This window comes from Argiope bruennichi, chromosome 8 (assembly GCF_947563725.1).
Source record: "Argiope bruennichi chromosome 8, qqArgBrue1.1, whole genome shotgun sequence".
NCBI lineage: Eukaryota > Metazoa > Arthropoda > Arachnida > Araneae > Araneidae > Argiope > Argiope bruennichi.
In genome coordinates, this window is record NC_079158.1 from 130,535,427 (window position 1) to 130,557,249 (window position 21,823).

At 28.0% G+C, this 21,823-nt stretch overlaps 1 long non-coding RNA gene across 1 annotated transcript in view; it reads left to right on the forward strand.

Moving 5' to 3' along the window:
- Positions 1–517: 517 nt before the first annotated feature.
- Positions 518–21,823, forward strand: part of LOC129981711 (uncharacterized) — a 123,136-nt gene continuing 101,830 nt past the window's right edge. Inside the window, exon 1 of the long non-coding RNA XR_008785351.1 lies at positions 518–779. This is a non-coding gene — a long non-coding RNA (uncharacterized LOC129981711). The remainder of the gene's footprint in view (positions 780–21,823) is intronic.

Consider the following 21,823-nt stretch of genomic DNA (forward strand, 5'->3'; position numbering starts at 1 on the left):
GACGATATTTACAAAAGTAAAAATATTCAAACCTGAAAAGGAAAATATATGAGTTATTCCATCAATAAATGTCATAAGTGTGTTTATATCTTTATTATTTTATGAGTTATTAAACATCAAAATGGGTCCGGGACTTTATAAACACCCTGTATTTCCGTTTCATTTTCTCTTCTGCTTCAAAATTTGATGCCTAATTGCAATTTCAGTATTTAGGATTTGCTAGATTTTTATTTTGTTATGTTAAAAATTTACTAAACATTTTTGAACTGTTTAAATTTGAACTGATATTTTTGAACTGGAATTTTTAAACTGTTGGAATTTATGTAATTATTACTTAATAATATAAAACAAAATAAATAAGATGGAGGAGTAAAAATTCGAATAGAAACGACAGTCCTGTGACGTCACTCTGCACGTGAGCAAGAGGAGACCGTTTGGAGGAGGCGGTAGGGTGTAAGGGGGAAGGCCTGCTCCCGAAGAACCAAACTCTCTCACAACTGCTTCGGTCTTCCTATTAGCTACATGCTCTTTCTTCGAATCTCCGGCTTCTGAAAATTTCTCCAAAGAACTCTCTCCTCGCGGCAACAGGTGGTTGGTTTCTTTAGATTTTTTTTCCCTTCCTCCTTCTTTTTAGAACTTCTACTTCATTTTTTCCCACTTTCTCCTCGATTTTTCTCGCGAGGAGAAAAAGTTTTATCGTTTTTCTTTCCCCTTCTTTTATTTTCGGCGAGGATTCTGAGTGACTTTAGCAAGAAAAGTGGCCGCGAAAAAAGAACCGGGTAAGTGGTCTCTGCCTTTCTACTCTGCTTCCTTTCATTATCAGGGTGACGATGACTTTGAGAGCTTTGAGATTTTTTAAATATTATTTTGAGCGTGTCTTCTGTGTTGATAAAATTATGGAGGGGATGCGTAATTTGATTTTGGGAGGAATGGATGGAATTTTTGAAATGCTATCATTTATTCCCTGTCAGAATGATTTGAATTTTATTGCAAGGATGCAGTTTTTATCTCTCTGAGTGATATAAACAGTATTTACATCTTTCATTATCATTTCAATAGTTGATTATCATTTATATTAATGTATTTTTTATGATTTGATATGTAAAATATTTTTGTGATTTCACCGTTATAATACTATGTATTAAATGTACCATCTATCTCCTACAAAAATCTCATTTTTGAAATGTTATGTTATGCAATTATTTTATATTAAGTTTAATTGTAATATATTAATATTTATATCTCATTGGCTCTAATGCAGTTTTGGCAAGCTACTACGGGTGAAAAAATCATTGTTGAAACGTAATATGTAATATCTGTTAATGCAACAAAAGAAAGAGATTACATAATCATTATATGAATAATTCTGAATATATAATGTTTTATCATTCATTCAGTGGAATAATAATTTGAATTTCATTGCTGATGTCTTGACTTGATATGATTTCAGAGCAGTCATTTAAAAATAAATTAGTGAATTTTAAATTGATTGAAGAAAATTTCATAGTGACTTAATACATTTTGGATGATATATTACCCAATATATCTAATGAATCGAGTGAATGAAATAAAATTTATAAATGATTTTTGGTTGATACAATGAATGATTATTTAATCGATTTAGGCATTAAGATGAGTCAAATGGAAGGTAAATTAACATTTTTTTATCAAATAGAGAGGAATTATAAATTTTATTTGCAGAAAATTGCTGAATTTGCTTTTTTAAATGAATGCTGTTTTAGTGGTATTACATATTAATGGATTTCGAAATGTTTGCAAGGGCATATAAGAAAAAAGACATGAATCTGATAACATGTGATGAGAGCTGGTGCTCTATATAAGATAAAATTGACTCGTAAAATTATTTATTCAATATGATAGAATTTCTGATTTTATTTCTAAAAATGTCAGTCTTAGAATTTTTTTAATAATTTCTGAGTTTAAAATTCTATTATGCTGATAAAAACTTGCGTGCGTTTAAAGTCGATTTTTACTGTTTTTTAAAATTATTATTTTAACTGTCTTTAATTTTTGAATTTTTTTGTGTGTAATTGATTATTTTTTGTTCTCCTTTATTATAATTTAGTATTTATGCATTATTGTTTTTAAATTAAGATTTTGAGTTCTTTGATAATAAGTTCAATGATTTTGAGTTCTTGACAACTTATGAAGAATTTACCGTATGGGAATGGAATGTTTAATAGTGTTGCCATGCACTCGAGCTGAGTGGAATTATACTTTGATTGCAGAGGATGTGACTTTATGTAAACGTTCAATGTAAAGTAATTTATGAATGTTAAATATTAATTAGCCACTGATTGCTGTTTAAAAATATTATTGTTTAGAAATAATTAAATCGAAAGTCTTATTTTTTATTTTCGTATTCAGCAAGGTAAATCTTAAATGAGTTTTTAGAGGAATTTTTTATTTATCTTCTCAAGAAGAGTAGTGATAATATTTTGTACTTGCAAATATTACGCATTGCAAAGATACTTAAATATAAAAACATGAAAAATGAAGCAATTTGTTAAAACATGTGCAGTTTAAAAATGTCTTCTGTTATATACTCGATTTGTTATTAATGATAGTTATTAAGTAAATAAAAATAAAATCATCACATAACACAAATTGCCTTCATAAACTGACATCAACTGTAATAAGCAAATCTCAAACACATAACAGTTTTGTTTTAGAATGTATTTGATTGCAGGATCAAATAAATGAACCATTGATACAATGAGCAACTTTATTAAATGCAGCAAACTAAAAAATATGAGCATGCAAAATTTCACATCAACGCTACTATTTTCACCGGGTAGAATTCGAAATTTAAAAAGTTGAATATTAACTTGTCCGTATTTCTGAATCATAAAAGTAATAGTAATCCTAAGGAATCACAAAACATGGCAAAATTATTTAAAATGGACACCTATTTACTATTTGGGATGCTTTTATATGTGTTATAGTGTTGCCAATGACACTTTGTGCAATGTATTGAAGTTACATTTTGCTTTAAACAATGCAGATAATGCAATGACGAAATATATATATATATATATATATAGAAAAATATATATATATAGAATATATATATATATATATATATATATATATATATATATAATGAATTTAATTGAAAAATTTTATTTTTCCTCGATATCTTATTTCATAATCTCAATATTTATTTTATCCAAAAGAATTAATACTTCAAATAGAACTATAAACTAAAGTTATGCCGCTATAAAATTTTATTTGAATGAATTCATACTTTCTTAATACATTTTAATAATTTATGTTAAATTAATGTCAAAATTATATATATTAAAAAATATATGCTTCTATATTTTTACTATAATCATTTTGAACAATATATGAATGAAACGAGTTTTTTGGATAAAGTGTTCAACAAGTACATCAAAATAATCACAAATTTTCATTTCTACGTAATAATAATAAAAATTTTAATAATTATTTTTATTTTAAATACATTTAAAAACATATACATAGGATTATTCATAAAATATTATTTATTCAAATCATATAAGGTTTCAGTTGTAAAAGATTTTTAAATTGTGGAAAAATCGAGCCTATTCTTATATTTTCGATTAATTTTTTCTTTAAACTTCCAGTGTTAATATTTCTATCTGCAAATTAATTCAGTGCCTTTTTTTTATAAATTTGTAAAATAAGCCTTTGTACTTTCGAAGAATATAAACATCTGGAGAAATAATTACGTTCGATTTCCATTTCGATTATTTTCTAATCTCATATTTCGAAAATTATTTGCATTGACAATACTCTTAATAGAAAACATTTCATTAAATAATACAAACTTCATAATACACATATTATATAATACACATTTTATATATGTTAAGAAGGCTGGATAAATTTGTTTATGGATTCAAATTGCCATTTTATTTATCTACATCTGTTTCATCTTTTAGAAAGTCCTGATTTGTTATTGATAGAATTATATTTACTTAGAAAGAATATGTACTAATAGCCGAGCGTCATGAGAGTTTCCTTCACTTGATGATAATTTATTAAATAAAGAGGTGGTTTTTATACTAAATAATAAATTAATTTGAGATTCTTAAAAAAATTATTTTTGATAAGTCATTATTTTTACTTAAATTAAAGGAAATATAATATTTTCTTATCCTTAATAATTATGGCTCTCAGTTTCTCTTTTTATCATTAAAGAAAAAAATATTTATAAGAAATTTAACATGTTAACATGAAATGACCTTATAAGCATAAAAAGCAATTCAAGGTTGAGTCATTTTGGTGATTGACCACAGTAATAGGAAAAAAATATGATTATATATAAAATTGTTCTAAACAAGACTTTTTAAGTCTTTTGGTCTTGATAAGTTATGATATAACATTTATTTCATTATACGTATTTTTCGTTAGCATTGTTATTTACAAATTTAACATACGTTATATTGCATAAAATTTAATAAGGAAATAAAGAAAAGTAAAATTATACCCTGTAATATGAATTTTATACTTAAGTGTGTAATCTTTTTAATCTTTCGTGAAGCTCCTTCGAATAACCAGTAGACAAGCATTGGAAATTAAAAGCCGAGAAATGAATACAAGAAAAGGTTTTAAAAATGGATGATTCATTATTTAAAACATTCTGTTCTTCATCGAAGAATAACAATTGAAATCTTCTAATGAATTATGAAAGAAGATGTCTCTTAGGATTTCCACTCTACTCTTATGTAAGTATATGGATATGTAGACCATCGTTCCACAATTAGAAAAAGCTTCCACAACTAAATCTAATAATATCTCCTAAAATGCGATGCTATAAATACTTAAATACAAGTACTCCTGTGAATTGCAAAATGAATTTTAAGAATATCTATATCAAAATTCTAGTCATCTGTCATTGAAAATAAATTGTTAAATTCTCCTTCAAATGTAATGTTCATCTTCAATTTAATGATTTTATCCAAACCATTAGATAAAAATTTGAACGCAAATGAAAGGATCATGTATCAGATTGTATATATCTGAAATAAAGAAATCGGACCCTTTCGTTGGATTATATTATTTCATTCATATAATCCGTTTTACTTTACACGCAGATGCTATTCACATTTTCTTATTCAAGGAAGGATGAACGAATAAACTGCTCTTTTAGATTCAAATATCAAGCTAGTCATTTTTGGAGATTATAAACGTCTTATTAAAAATACTGCAACCATGTTTGAACTAACACATAGTTCATCCAATTTCTTTCAATCTGTATTTTATTGTTTAGGATATTAAAAAATAATTTGAATGGGTTTTGATATCCAAAATCTATATTCTTTATTTAAAATATAATAATCCAAAGCATATCATCCATCTACTAGTTGATGATGCTGATTTCCAGAAACAATTTCAATCATTTCGCAAAGCTTCTATAAATGTGCAAATGAAGAGCCCTGAAGAAAATGCATGGAAATAAATGGCTTTAGAAATAAATCAAATTTTGAAAGTAAAGAAAAAAAAGCTTTCATTTCTCACCCTCGCTAACATGAAGGACAGTCAATTTTCAGTTATCTGTTTGTGATCGCTTTATGTTAGGAAAAAATGTGCTTTTATCAGGGAGTTGAAAAATAGAAACTGTTTCTGATAAAAAAAAAAAATTGGAGATGCTGTAATAAAGAAGGATAGCGAGAGGCGCAAACATAAATAAAAGATAATTGAATCACTTTTATAATTCAGTTTCATTTCAAATCCATTAGCTAATTTCTTAAATACTTGAAACATGTGTATTATTTGAAGTCGAGAAAATTTACTTATGAAATAAGGAATTATAATTTTTGCTACTTGAGTCATTATAAGTAATGGAGAAAAATGTACGAATTTTTATTCAATTTGGAGAATGAGGCGTATTTAGAGAAATGCTTAACTAAATTTTTGAACAATAAATGATCTCTTTTAAAGGATTAAAATGAATCGAATAATGAAACCACGAATTTCAGATGATTTAAACTGAAGAATTTCGTGTCTTGATAGATCGTGTGGAAATTAAAATGAGTATTAATATGTTATTAGTTTTAAATTTCTTCTAATTACTTGACATGCGGAGGTATTGCAAAGAATTGAAAAATGTAATCAGTTCCTAAAAAATATTAAATGAGTCTCATTTTTTTGTGTTTTATTCAAACTTTTATAGATCTTAATGAATGATATTATAAAATAAGAAATCATCAATAATTTATTAATCATTTTATGTATTTTATGAAACTGTTGATAATAAACACATCTATCAGTTTTTATCTGAAAGTGGTTACATAAGTGAGAAATAAGAAATACAAATATTTGGGGCTTTAATAAATTAATATATCCACCAACCCATACACTATTTAATTTTAAAAAATTGAAACAATCCTTTTATAAACTTTTTTTTTGCATAAAACAATGGGAAATAGATGTGTATAAAAATAATATTTAAAAAGATTATAACTTATTTATCTTTAATTAGTAACATCCATTTTTTTATTTTTGTACGGGAACAAATTAAAAATCTAAACTTAAAATAACTGAGCATCCGTTACACTTAAAATGAAATTGGGATGCTCCTCCGGGCATTCATTAGAATATTTCGAATTTGAATTAAAGCTTATCGCCTCGGCAGCAGCTGTGTCCTCCAGAAATTGAAATTAAATTTAAATAAAATATATTTTATTTAAAATATTGAGAATTAGGTTTAGGAATATTTCAGACAAAAAAGAAGCTAACCCAAATTTGTCTTTTACTCAAAAATGTTCATGACTTGCAATAACAACTTTAGTCGGTATGAAAAAAAGAATTAGGCACCACGATTGATAAGAGAATAAATGGTGTGGAATGACTTATTGAATGATCTTTCTTCAATTAAACTTCAACGGCTGCAAAATATACAGTTATTTTATCAAGTTTTTTTTCTCATTACTTTCAGGAGTCTCTTTTTGCTATGGGATTTCTCAAAAATGCGCTTTTCATATGTCGATGCCGCAGGTCATCCACATACATTCCTGACTCATATCCGCTGAAAAAATGTCACATGATTCGGAGATCCCTGTGCACTGTCCTCGTCGCAGCCAGATTTAGAGCCCTGACCACATTCCATTTGTGGCTACTTAAAAGTAAATGTCTAAGAAACAGAATCCGCGAGTATAGCAGATTCCGCAAATCCCATTACTATGGCATGTATGACTAGGGGCACCATCAATATTGCATAATATGCAAGAAGAATTTATTTCGTGGATGTTTTTCTATGTTCTGAAGGAAATTATTTCTAGCAAATATTGCGTAAAACGATGTTTATTTCAAGTTTATAAAAATATTTATTTTAAACTTATTTTTTAAGTCATTTTTCTTCGAATTTATTAGTTTTTTTTTTTTTTTTTTCATCATGTTTTTCAGTTCACAAGATATATTTGAATACAACCTGAATATCTGTTTTAAGTGTTTTTGTCAAATATTTAAAGCAATAAAAAATTGTAATAGCATTTCACAATTTCATTTCCTTTAAAGTCTTTTCTTTAACAAAACTTTTATTTTCTGAAAAGCTTGTTATTTTTCCCTGAAATAAATTTGTATATTGTCTTAATTTATTTAAAGCAGTTATTATTTTGATGTCAGTTTCGACTATAAAACAAATGTATTTATTTCTATTTTTCGTGTAAGGGTTACAGAAAGTCTTTCGAAAGATAATTAGTAAGACTATATAAAAACTTATGATGCCTATTTTTTCAGAATGACATTTAATAATCCATATGGCATGTCAAATAATTGTTACCTTATTTAAATTTATTTTTAAAATTGGAAATGCATCTCAATCTTCATCATTAAGAAATAAGATATTAGGTTCCTGTTATAGTGTTTTATGAATGACTGTCTATACTATGATATTCAATATAACTAAATTTTTTTTTAAGTTACTGTGTCATTGCTTCAGATGGTGCAATTTGATTTTGAAGTCAATATTTTTCGTTAAAAGGAAAATTACTTGTATTTTTAACTTTTTAACCTCTATCTGCACTAATAATAATGATGAATATTGGTGTGTGCGTGCGTGTGTGTGTGTGTATACATGTATGTGTGTGTGTGTGTATACATGTATGTGTTTATGTGTGTGTGTTGATTAACGTTCTACAAGCCATCGTTTGACCTACAGATACAGAATTTGATACATACTTGAAGAATGAAAATGTATACTTCGGAGATATTTATTTTAATTTTATTCAGAATTTACTAAATTAAAAATTAAACTGATTATCGGCATTTTTCTGCGATAGCTTACTGTCCATTATATATTACTGTATACAAAAAAAATTTCACAACATTTAAAACTTTAAACATTTGTTTTTATATTGATACTGTTTTTATAACCTTTCGAATACTTTCTGAATTTCGGTAATTTCTCAAATATATTTTTTGACTCAATTTCAATAATAGATTATGTTATCCACATGCAGTTCAAACTGTTTACATTGTTTCATCAAATATTTAAGAATTTGAGTTTCTTCCATTTTTAACTGCTAAATAAATAAAAAAATTAATATTTATGTAGTTTTTAAGACGAAAGAAAAAAAACCCGAAGCTACGATATCTCGAACTTTAGAAGCAGATGAACTGCCAATATATGATTTAAGGGCAGTGGGATATCATGGGACAGATCATCAGAAAGATTCATGCAGATAATGAACAAGAAATAAGACAATTAAAATAAAAGAATTTAATGCCAGACAATTTAATAGAATCGCGGACACGAAGTGATATTTAAAGAATTTAACTGAAATAAGCAATATACCGAATATAACCAAAATCCCTGACCGAAATCCCTAACCGAAGTTAGCCACTAATGGCGATTACACTAATTAAACCAGTCATAAAAGATTTTCTTTTTTCCTTATATTCTATTTTTAGTTAATATACAGCACCATTTATTAATATAAATCTTAAAATATTTTTTCGAAATTTTCTTATGGATTGAAATGCTTAGTATTGAACTATTAATGCAATTTTTAAAATATTAAGATATGTCGTGAAATGTTATAGCCCAACTATACAAAATTTCAGAATTATTGTAAGCCAAGAAGTGAGTGAACAGTCCATTCATATTTTATAATTATGAAAGAAAATAGGTCCTATTATACGATACAAAAGCGGTGGTTTCCGAGAGAAACTATCAACTTAACGTCTTTTCTTACTTCTCATACTGAAAGTAGCAATTCAATATTGACTGCATGGATCTTTGCTTTTAGCTGGACTTTGCATCAAAGGTCCAGATATTCAGAGTCTTTCAGTCAATTTCCATAGCTTTGATATGTGTGAGGTTTCGAAATAATCGTAGAAATTGTTTTGAATGGTAGAAATATTATTATAAAGTTGCATATTACATATATACATAAATAGATTTCAAATCTAAAAATTACATTAAAAATAAAAATAACTAAAACGTTTTTATAAACAGACTTTTAGTAATGCATATGCGTAGAATTGCTATAATAACAAGCTCTCCCAATCAAAATGCTCTACAGCTGCTTCATTTTTCATCAATAGATGGCAATATTTAAGGCAATTGAAGGCGAATATCCACAAAACCGATTGCATGTTCCATAAATGAGATCGCTATATGTTGTCGATTTTTTTTTCATTACAAAATTACGACATTAAGGCCACTTTCGAAATAACTTTTCTATGCAAAAAGGCATACATCTCTCATTACTTGCTCAGTTCAAACATTCTTAAAACGTTATTTCACACAAGATAGCATAACAAATAACTAATTTTAGACAATGGCCAGCACATCCAATTGACGAACAGATTTCCGAAGATATCTTATCTGAAGGACAGCTTTAGGCTCATTACAAAGACATTTTTCGTTGTGCACTAGAAACAGATTGAAATGGTGCGTGATTGAAAACAATAGAGCATTCGTAGAGCACGAGTTTGTGTTCATTTTTTGTTTGTATTTATTCATTTTTCGCTGTAATATAGTATGCTTCTATTTCTCTTTGTTGACGCTGACAGGGCACTCTATTGTTTGGAGCGATAGATCGGGATTTGCAGCTTTCTGAATGAGCGAATTTTGACTTTAACAATAATGTTAAAGTGAAAAACGTTTCTCTTGATTTATTTTTCAATAAATCTAAGAATGTCACCTTAGATATGGGCACAGCTCTGAGTAATAGCAAAAATTGCTTTTCGGTTTTTATTTAAAGTGTAACTTGTATTATGTATTAATATAACTGCGATTGATTAAGATACTCGAGAGCCTACTGAAGAGTCGAAATTTAATTATAGAAACCTTGTTCTGTGATCGAAAATATAAACTTCATAACAAAACCGTGAGGCACTGTAAACAAAACTGTAAGGACCTACAGACACGCCGGATATTATAAAAAAAAAATCTCGAAACATTCATTAAAAATACAATTTCATTATGAATAGGATTCAAATTTAAATTTTTTACAGTTTTCTGTCAGAAATTCACGTTTTTATAGCTTTCTTCGGTCCATATTTTGGATAAAATGCCCTGCGCTTTTTAGTGTACTTATGTAAAGATATTTCACGAATAGTTTCTTTTAATTCTTTTATTTTAAGAAAGTGCCCATTCTATCTAACATAAGAGATATTTTTGTTGGATTAAGTTTATATATTAATTTAAGAAAGTCCTTTTTTATTTTTAAGCTGTTTAATGATTGTAATTAACTTTCATACTAAAATTTAAATAATTTTTCATTAAAAATTTATTCTCATATTATTAATGAGAATTGTTATTTAATTACAAAAAAATTATTTGATGCATTGAAGAAATTAAAATATTTCCAACACTGTTTTAATTCATGTAAATATTGTGAATTTCAGCGAATTAAATGAAACAACGGAAAGGAAATATCACTGTAAATGATAATTTTCTAAATCTTTAAATTCAACCAAGAATTGATCAATATCCTTTATTTGAGTACATTTTTAAAAAAGGGTATTTTTAGAATGACTTTTTGCTGTTTTTAGAAGCACTCGATGAGCCTCGATATACGGCTCCAGAATAAAAATTGCTTCTCTGAAATAATTTGCAAAAAAGTTTGAATGTTCATTCAAATTTGAAAGGAATATATACAAAATTAACTCGTACGAGTGTTTTTTTTTCTAATTTTGATTTAAGAAAAACAATTTTTAAAGCAGACCTATTCTAGTATACTAGAAATTAAGCATTTTCGTTATTTCCTTTATTTTCTGTTTCATAGTCTTTATAATTTGTTGCTTTATGTAATATGATATCTTTAAAATGATTTTTTCCCTTAGGTTCGTGATTGAATGGCGCTACACTTCTAAAATAAAAAAAAATATGAATTAATCACTTAATTGATATTTATGTTCTAAAAATATACATACATGACGTATCTTCTTCGAGAATGCACCAATATGTGAAATTGCGAAAAGCTCCTAAATTAGAAATGAGTGGAACTTAATCACAAAAATCTATCTTTACTAATTCGAAACAAACGACTTTAAATGAAAGTGATGAAAACGAATTCTTAAATTTGATTAGCATTTTGTAAAGGCAAAAAAGAATAAGAAAATGTAAATCTTCAATAAATAGTTGACTATTTGAGTTATCATGGACTTAATGATATAAATTGTTATATTCAAAACCTTCAGTATAATGTTCATAAATTATTTTATTCATGTTAAGAATAATTTAAATACAAAATTATTTCCTCTTTCCTGCATAGCTAGTAATACGTAACTAAATTTTTCATAAATTAAGAAAACTGTAATTTATTTTACCACAAAAAAGCGGGAAAATATTATAGTTAAATTATTAGAAAGAAAAAAATTACTAATATATTTTTTTTAATATTAGTATTCAATTATTTCCTTAAGATATTAAATTCAAAGCAACATTCTTAAAAATGAATTAGAAAAGGTTTCACCTATCAATGAAATATTCTAAATTAAAAAAAAATCAATTTAACGCAAAACACTGAATATAAATATTAGACACTTATTTCCATGAAGATAAAAATCTATACTTGTATCATTACCAAAATATATTACAGTGATGCAATCAATAATGGCTCCAGCAATTTGATCCGCGTACCCTTACTTAAACAAGAGCTTTAGTTGAGTTGATTTACCTAACATATGCTGTTTTGCCTTTTAAAATTTCTTCCTCTGTTGTGGTGTGGGAGTTTAGAGAGAAGGACGCCGGTCAGGTGTCATCCTCGTCATCTGATCGCTGCTCAAAAGGACCTGCTCCGTCCCAAAATATCCCTAATGTTGCTTTACAATGGGACGTTAGTATAACTAAACTAAACTAAACTTGTCCTTTTAAACTTTTACAAAAAAAAAAAAAAAAAAAAAAAAAAACTTACGTACTACATTTTCAAGATAGATTCATTTGATACTTCAGTGAATATATCATGGTCAGTGTTCGATTTTGACTTATTTTATGACATATCATCACTCTAAACCATAGGCAGATGGCATGTAAAACTGTCTCTTTTTCTCTAAATTTCACATCTCATCAAAATCCGTACGAATCATTTTCGATGGCAAACGGCATTCCTAGCATGCTCTCACTCAGGCCGGATTCTCGGCAGTGTCCTGTCACGAATCTTCAACTCTCAGCTTATTTTTTTTAATGCGACATGAGTGCTCATATACTTTTTTCAAAGTTTCATCTAATTGAGTATTTCCGACCATCGAAAGAATTTGCGTTGTATTCATATGAGAGCCAATGAATCGATAAATGGTCGGTGGTTTTTGGTATCGACACCGAGATTCTACATCCCCGAATCCCTGACTTGGCATTTTGCCCAGTTGAATTCCACTTATCTTCAAATATAGACAAGGTTTAAATAAAACTATTTTTGTATAAAAATGTATTGTTAATATAAAAATATGTCAAAATGTTCATTCCACTTCGGTAATGTATATACAAAATTAAAACCTTTGAATTTTTCCTTTCAATCAGATAAGATATGCCTTATAAGGAATGAATGTAAGGATTTAAATTAGTTAATTTTATCTAACACTCTCCTTGATAGACTCGGCAGAAATTCTCCCCTCCAAATTCTGCAACAATCGATGCCTCTGATAGATAACAGATCCTTTGGGATGAGAATAAAAGAGGTTCCCGTTTCCTTATTCACGTGTGGTATTTCTAAAGAAAAAGGATACCTGAATGTCCTCAGAGAGTTGATATAAAACAATGAAACGAGATCGAAAATGAATGATGTTATTTGCGATACAGAAGGGGCCTGAAATGGATTATTCTTTTATCTTTTGAAAAAGTCTTCGCCATTTCCTTTTTATAAAAATATTGTGAGCTTTCGGAAATGACTTAATTACAATCTTGCGCTTTCGTTATCGACCTTTCATAAAACTAAAAATTGTTTCAAATTTTTTTTAAGATGATGTCCTTTGAATGGCCTTTCAACAGGGTGTTAGAAAAAGGTTGAGAAGCATTTCATTTTTCACCTGTTGAAGATAAGTTTGCAAAATGTTCCAGTAGAAAGTGGAAAAAGTATGTTTATGGAATAAGTTCTGCCAATTTTAAGAGGCTTATTCGATGACCTAAACGATATGGATTGATTAGTTTATTTTTCTGTTTAGGGTGGTTTGTGAAATGAACTGAGTTACGATTCATTGGAATTTCATGATTGCGAACGTCGCTCTATATGAAATGAGTAATGTAAATCAAAGTACCATACAAACGAGAAACGCAAACGACGATATATAACATTCTGTGTCTGATTAAACTTAGGAGGCATTAAAAGATTTTATGCATTATTTACATCGAGATATATCGTATATTCTTTTTTGATAGAATAGTAAAACATATAACATATATATTTCATTTTTTAAAAAATAACAGCAACTTAACTGAGCTAAGTTCTTTATATATCTTTATATAATGAAAATATAAATATGATTTAATAAGTAAAAAGTAATGTGTTTTACTTGTTGTAACATATCATTTGAGAAGAAAATGTATGTTCAAACGCAATTACTTTTTTCAATGCTAATATATTTTGAAAAATTTCTAAGACATATTTATATACAAAAAAATACCTGCAGAATATATTGTATGATTTTCAAACTAATATTTGCATTAGAAAATTTAATTTGAGTGAAAATAAAATGCGGTCTTGTAGACCACATCTCACCAGTTAAGTCCTAAATTTTCACCGCCTCAGTGAAGGGTTATAATATTGAAATTCTTGGTTAAATAGCAGTGATATCAAAATGGAGAGAATTTGTATGTCAAGCAAGTCCCAAACGAATTTTAAAATTTTATTTTTGCACGACTCCTCAAAAAATGAACAAAAACATGAAAATATATCTAATAGCATTTTGAACTCTTTCATCATTTTGACATAAGATGACTCATATTTTATTTCATGACATAAGTCATCTATTTCATATCATTCTAAGGAAGTTTCATCGGCAACTACAAATTTCAATCTTAGATACATTGCATTAAAGATTCACGGCTGCAATTGCCGCATTATACATTAAGTGAAATTTGCAAATTATATTAAGCCTATGAAAAAGGAAAAAAATCCATTTAATAGAGCTTTTGAGCGAAGTCATTTAAAATTAGAAAGGATGGGGCATTTATTTTTAGACTTCAGACGATATATCATCCAACACACACACATGCAGGATAAAAAACAGAATTTTTATTTATTTCCTCATAAAGCCTCATAGAATTCTTGAATTCTTCTATTTTGTGTGTGGTTCTTTGTAGCGACTGCTATAGTTGTAAAGAGTACAGGATTCGGAAATCTTTATCATACCTAATCAACATCTACTTGCTCCAGCATTGTAAATTGAAAGGGGAAAAAAAATAGGAAAGATACAAATAGGAGGATTTGGAATCACAAGCCCGCCATCTGTATATCAAGTGCAACTTTACCTTCTAAATGCAGATTTAATGACTGCAATAATCAACAGAGGTGATAGGATTGCCTGACAATATAGGCAAGTAGTAACAGCAAATGAAAATCTAAGGAAGAGTGAAAAATAAGCTGGAAGTCCGATTGGTGAGTGCGTTGCAGAAGAGAGTTGCGTGTCTCTGAGCGAATAGGAAGAGAGATCTTGAAATGAGATCTCTGTTCTAATCACTCACTGGCTGGATTGCAAATTACTTTGACTTGGGTTCTAAGGAAATAGAGTATAGAAAAGAGATTAGTTTGTCACTGTAAGATCCTTCTCATTGATTAGCATTACTGAGAATTAATTTTTTTTCTCAGCTTTCTATCAATTGAACTAATTTTCGTAGGAGCTTTCAGGAATTCTGAGGATTCGTTTAGGAGTTGCCTAATTTCTGTGGGAATTTAAAACAGATATAGGCATTCGTCAAAGCAGCTTTCTTAGTTATTTTCTTCTCCAAAATGGTTGAATAACTTGTTGGCTTCTTTTTAATCGGATTTAGTGCCTGCTGATTAAGAAATATTTCCCTTGCTGCTTCAGTTTACAATTTTCTAATGTTGAGGTTTAGTTTGATTACAATAAAAACTTTGCCCCAAAACAAACGATAAACTAGCTTATTTCATTACCACTGATGAACTTTGATTTGGAAATTTTCTTTTTTGGTGAACATCCACTAGATGGCGGATCCCCAGTGCGCCTTATGTATCAGGATTTATTTTTGCAGTTCCTTGAATTGTAGAAACCCTAGTACGTCTGAACTGAACAACATCCGATCGTAACTGCACAATTTCTTCATTATTTTCAGTTCGTACTCTGAAATAGAGTAGAGAATTGAGACTATAAAAGAATGTACAATATTCCTTCCTTTTGATTTCAGTATGAAAGACGAGGTGAAGACAATTCTTTTATAAGTTCTTAAGTAGGATCTTCTGTTGACTGGATGTTTTAGATATTTAGAGTCCTCAATTTTTTCTTTTTTTTTTCATTGCTTGGCAGTCCCTCGCTTAAAATGTTGAGATGTCAATAGATCCAGAGATGATGTATTTTTCACTTTCTGCTTCTAATTGTTAGTAGTACCCTTCTCTTTCTCACTACCAGAGGTTAAATATATGAATCCATTTCTAACTGCAATCTAATGAAGAATTTTGAATTTGTTAAAATCGAGTTAAAGTCTTCAGATACTTTAAGGCTGATTACAATCGTGTTCTTGGGACATTTAAACGTTTTTTTTTTCTGAAGCAAGACATCTATCAGCTAGTTTTTTAAGATTTTTTTTATGGTCATCCATGGTCAAATCTTCGGTAAAGGGATTTTCCTAACAGTGGTTTTGTTTTTTGCCAACTGGATAAAGTTATTTTCTGGTCTTTGTTTGATTTCAAGGTTCCTTGGATGTTTGATGATGCAGATGTTATTTGGCAATGGCTAATAGTGATCATGGATTTCAAGTTCCTCGATATCTTCCTCAGCTCCTAAAATTTTTCCTTGCATAGGGATTTCAATCCTAGCATAGGGATTCAATCACATTTCAATCCTTTGGTGTGTAAGTCGTGAATCTTAAATTTGCATGTGTTTTATGAAAATCTTGTGTCTTTTTATCGTTTTACGTGATTAGTTCGAGACAGATTAGGTAATAAGTAAATTTAGATTATTGCGCAGATTTCATAATTTGTTCTGTTACAGCTTGACAGATTTCCGCTTTGATGAATGATTTGATTGGCAAAGTTTTCACTTATTGCGCTTTTACTACTTTCTTGTCAAAAAAATCTCGCCAAAGTGCTCTCGCCGAAACAATCGGAACGTAAAGAATAATCATGGTTACTTCTATGAAGCAGGTCTTGGGTATTCTACATGAGGATTAAGTGTTTCAATTATTTTGCATTTTGCACAAAATATTCAGATTTATTATGGTACACATTATTTTCTGCTGTTTTCTTCGTTATGCTTGGCAAAAAAAATGTGAATGTCTAAATAACGTCTAACTAAATAACTCTTTAATCAAACTAAAAAGTAGGGATATGCAGAGTCAATTTTTCAATGCAAATTTTTGGAAAATATCGATTTATCGAAATCATGATTATGAATTATAGTTCACGTTAAATCGCGATACAATAAATAGATATTCACAATTAATTTTCGTTTTGGTTACCGGTAAGTGTTTATTTTTATTGCTCTTTATTCTTATTGACCTTCATACAGAATTTGTGTTAATATTTCTATAAATATTTTCATAATCTAATATATAAAGATACTTGTTTTAAATGCAATGTTATAAATTGTAACATGCAGACATTGCTTTGGCATTGACACACTTTATTAAAGGGGTTTTAACAAAATTATTTTCTAACTATTTTTATTCAAAATATTTACTATATAAATTGAAACTTTCTTTTATTTGGAGTCATTCCGATCAGTCAATAAGTTAAGAGATGATTTTTATAACTTATAATAGCTATAAATAAATAATCATATCATGATATATTCAAAAATATCGATATGTGTTGGACGATATATCGCGATGATGAAGTTCCGTCATCGCCGAATCCTACTATAGAGTTATTTTACTGCATATCAAATTGAAAAAGAGTCTGATGCACAGTTTTGTTAAGAATTGCAAACGACTAAGCAAATGCACTCAGATAAAACTTCAGTGAATACTATCGCTGTGCTTGAACGTCTCTCAGTTTTCGAAGATAAAATAGCCGGTAGAGTGATGTCATTTTTCTTCGTGGTGATTGCTCAGACACACACAAAAAGAGAGAATAAATACCATGTAAAATAGATTGAAATTTTTACTTATATTGGGCTTTTTTTCACCGGAAGCTGCAAAAATGTCTGAAGCATTTTTTTCTCACATCTTGAAAATCTTTACAATTTTTTCACGTGTACGTTTTTTAAAAAAATTATAAAAGTCGTATAGTTACATAAAAACTGATAAAATATTTGTAATTCCTCATTTAATAAATTTTAAATCATAAAAATTATTTAGAACTTTAAATGTAAAGTCTGCATAATAATCCGTTCTGTGCTACTATTCGATAAAACAAGGACAAGAAAAAATTATTACTTTTTTCATCCAGAACATTCCATATTATTTTAATTTCTTTTATTTAATTAATTATTCATTTAATTCTAATTGTCAAGAACACAGCATTACTTTACAAACAACTGTTTTCTTTTAAGTGTAAATTTTCAATATTATAAGCGTTCCGATGGCAAAAATTTTTTAATATAAAAAAAATTAATCGTAATTTAACAGATGAATCTGAACATATTTTGCTGTGTGTTATTGAACTTCAAAAGACTTATATTAAGATGGCATAATATTTGCGATAATTAGACCAAAAAATTAATAAAAGCTGTAGAGTAGAAAAATTGAACAAAAATGCCATTGCATACTTGCTTCTACTAATAAATTCAAAAGAAAAAAAGTATTTGTATATGAAAGAAGAAATTATCATAAATCTGGCTTAAACAAAACCAAAAACAAATGTGTGTTGAAAAGAGTGCAGTGTGCATTGATTTAAGATGAAGGTAATCCCTTAAAAAAGAAAAATCTTTTTCATTAAAAATTAAAATATATAATGAATGTTATAGAAATCTCACTTTTCTAAGAGAGTGCTACAGAAGGTTTGAATGTCTAATTAGACAGACAGACGCATTTTAAAAGTCACATCTTTAATCTCAAGAAAAGTTAAACGTGGATGTCAACCAATATGTCAAAACACACCGATTCAGTTTTCTCTTTTTGTGCACTTCACACAACTGACAGTAAAAAAATGAAAGTCAGTTGATGTTTCATAGACATAAAAACTTCTCATAAACTTCCTTTCGAGAAATTTCTATCACTCCAATATTTACATTTAGATAGTTTTAGTCTATCATTTTTAGTCACTTTAAGGATGAAAATTCTATGAATTTTTCGGCTTTAAATATTCCATTTTTGTTTTGAAGCAAAATAAATGAAATAAAAGAGATTAAATAATCGGAGCATTTTTTCATTCAACATGAATTTTGATATTTCCGAATGATTCATACTACATTCAATATTCAAACAATATTATTTTTCGATGTATTTGAATTTGTTTGGGGAATTACATTCGTATAGATAATGTTTTTTAAAAATAAATAAGTTTATATATATGAAATGAGTAATGATTCAGTTTGGGAGAAAACTTATCTAATCATCAATACGTGATAGGTGAGACTGATGAAAGTTGCTTAAATCGGGTTTTAATTTTTCATATACACACGCATGAATTTTAATTCATTCAGTCAAATTCATGGAAACTAGCTGCTTGAAACAAAGCGTAGATAAAAAAAAAGTAGTTTCTATGTATAACTATATAAAATGGAACATATTATAATTATACATAACTATATAAAATGGAAAATATAATAAAGGTTTCAAAGAATTAATTCATCTAGATGTTGATGTTTTATAAAATCTAATAAACTTTTATAAATCAGCTATTTTTATTTTTTCCCAAATAACATTTTTTGTTCCAAACTGATAATCTCTACTTTGTGGGCAGAATATAAGGTATACAGAACTATCCTCAAAATTTGTACCTTTTTTGTTGCAAACTAAAATGTTCTACTTTATGCAGCAATATCGGCAAAATTTGTACCTTTTTTCGATTGTCCTGTAAATTGCCATTTTTTCCCTGTCGTAAGTGGGTATAAGGCCCGACTTCTAATAATTGATTTCTAGCTCACCTGTTGCCTTGCCTTGAAAGCCACGATTCCTTGACAATTTTTCTATCAACTTCCAAATGCAGTTTCCTGACAATGTGTAAAGGTCTTTCTAAAATATGAGCACAATTTTATTATTTTTGAAAAATAATGATTTAGTTTTAATTTATTTTTTGTTTACTTTTATATATGGTATTTGCATGTGTCATCATATTCTAAAATGTGTGATCTTCGAAGCTGAATTGAAAAATTAGAAATTACAAAATTTCATCCGTTCACATGACTTTGGATACTTTCGTATTATCACTTGGCTCCTAATAATTCTTACAAGTTTCAAGTTGCTTATTCTGTAATGTGTAAAAGTTCGTTTCATTTCTAACTTAATTCCACTTGGATATAAATCAAAAATGTAAATTACTTATGAAATGAAAATGTTTTTAAATAGAAGAATTTCATGTAATTCATTGGGATTTCACTGTAAAGCAATTTACTTTAGATTGAAAGGAAAAGTTAAGAAATCGTCATATATCCTGACGCCACAATTAAATACTTAGTGATAATTAAACGAAAATATGTGTTGTAATAGAAATTTCTGCTCAGTAGTTTATAATAGCAATAATTTCAGCAATAGAATGTTCAGCAGTTTTATAAAATAATTTCGGATCTTACAACATTCTCAGAAACTAATAAATTCTATCTAAATAAAGCACTTAACAGAATATCCTCCCCTTCTGTTTGTGAAAATCAATGAATATCAAAGTTTGTTTGAAAATAGCTATTTACACATGAATTAATTTATCATCACGGCAGAAGAGATAAACATTCTCCAAGTACTTTGAAGTACATTTTGAATTGGATTAATTAATGGTTTCCTACAATCTCTAATCATATTTCATTAATTAATGGAACTGCGTATAATGAAATTTACTCGTAACATATAATTAAGAAAGGTTTGAAAAAATTCAATTTATTAGTTAAGTGAGATATAAAAAAGTATAATTGTTGTTTCAAATAAACTCATTTCTCTATCCGGGATTTAACTGGCATACACGCATTTTAATTAGAATTCGTTTCTTTCTGAATTCTAATTCCAATTATTATAGTTCACTTATTAAAAGAGTAGTGAATTTCAAACACTTCAATTAAAAATCTAATATGAAATCTTGATAACCAAAAATAATCTCGTTTGTTTTACATTCTTTCGTGTTGATTTAATAGGATTTTAGGTTCATCATTCGGAAAGTTTTTATTTCTATTCTACCGGCGCCATTTACATTTACCTCACTTTATCAAAAGAAAGAACTCATTTCGTCTTAGGAAGGTACATTTTAATAAAATTGGTAAAAATGGCCTACCTTTTTCAATCTTATGATATTCAAAACTTTTTCTTTTTGTTTCATACGAATTCTTTTCCCTTTAACATGAAAGAGTATTAGCGATATTTGATAACCCATTTCTCATTCCCGCGTATTCATTGCCATGGACCTTTCTTTCAAGAAAAGAGAAACATGGTTATTCTGTATTACTTATTTTTTCTTTAGAAAAAAAGTCCCTGAGTGTGACCCTGCCTGAGTCTTCAGACCGGATTCTTATTTTATTTGGTTTAATTTTGTTTCTATTTTTTTCCTTTTAAATTGGTTTTTAACACTAATTAGTCTAGATTCATCTGTGTTTTAGTAGTAACTGTATTTGCGCTCTTTAAATACAATGGTGCTTTTTCTACTTTTTTACTTTTTATTTATTTATTTATTTTTTAATTTGATACCGAAATAATATTTTAGTTTCGATTCCGAAATATTTTTTAGTTTCGATTCCGAAATATTTTTTAGTTTCGTTTCCGAAATAATTTTAATTTTAGATTGTTTAAGAAATAGATTTTAATTTCATAATGCTTATAATTTTGATTACTTATATACATGCAAAAAATTGGTAACATTTAGAGGCACAAATATATAAGCAGAATAAATACAGCAAACTATTTTTTTTTTCATTTGCAGCGCAGCATTTGAGATAAAACCATCACAATTAATAACGATTACATATTCTCCTTTTTTAATCACAAAAAAAAATATATTTCCTGTTCATGCATTTGACTTATTTCCATGGCATTATAATTAATTACAAAATCCAGTCTGAAGTATTCAATGTACTATGACTCCAGAATTTTAGAAAGATTATAAATTCTAATCAG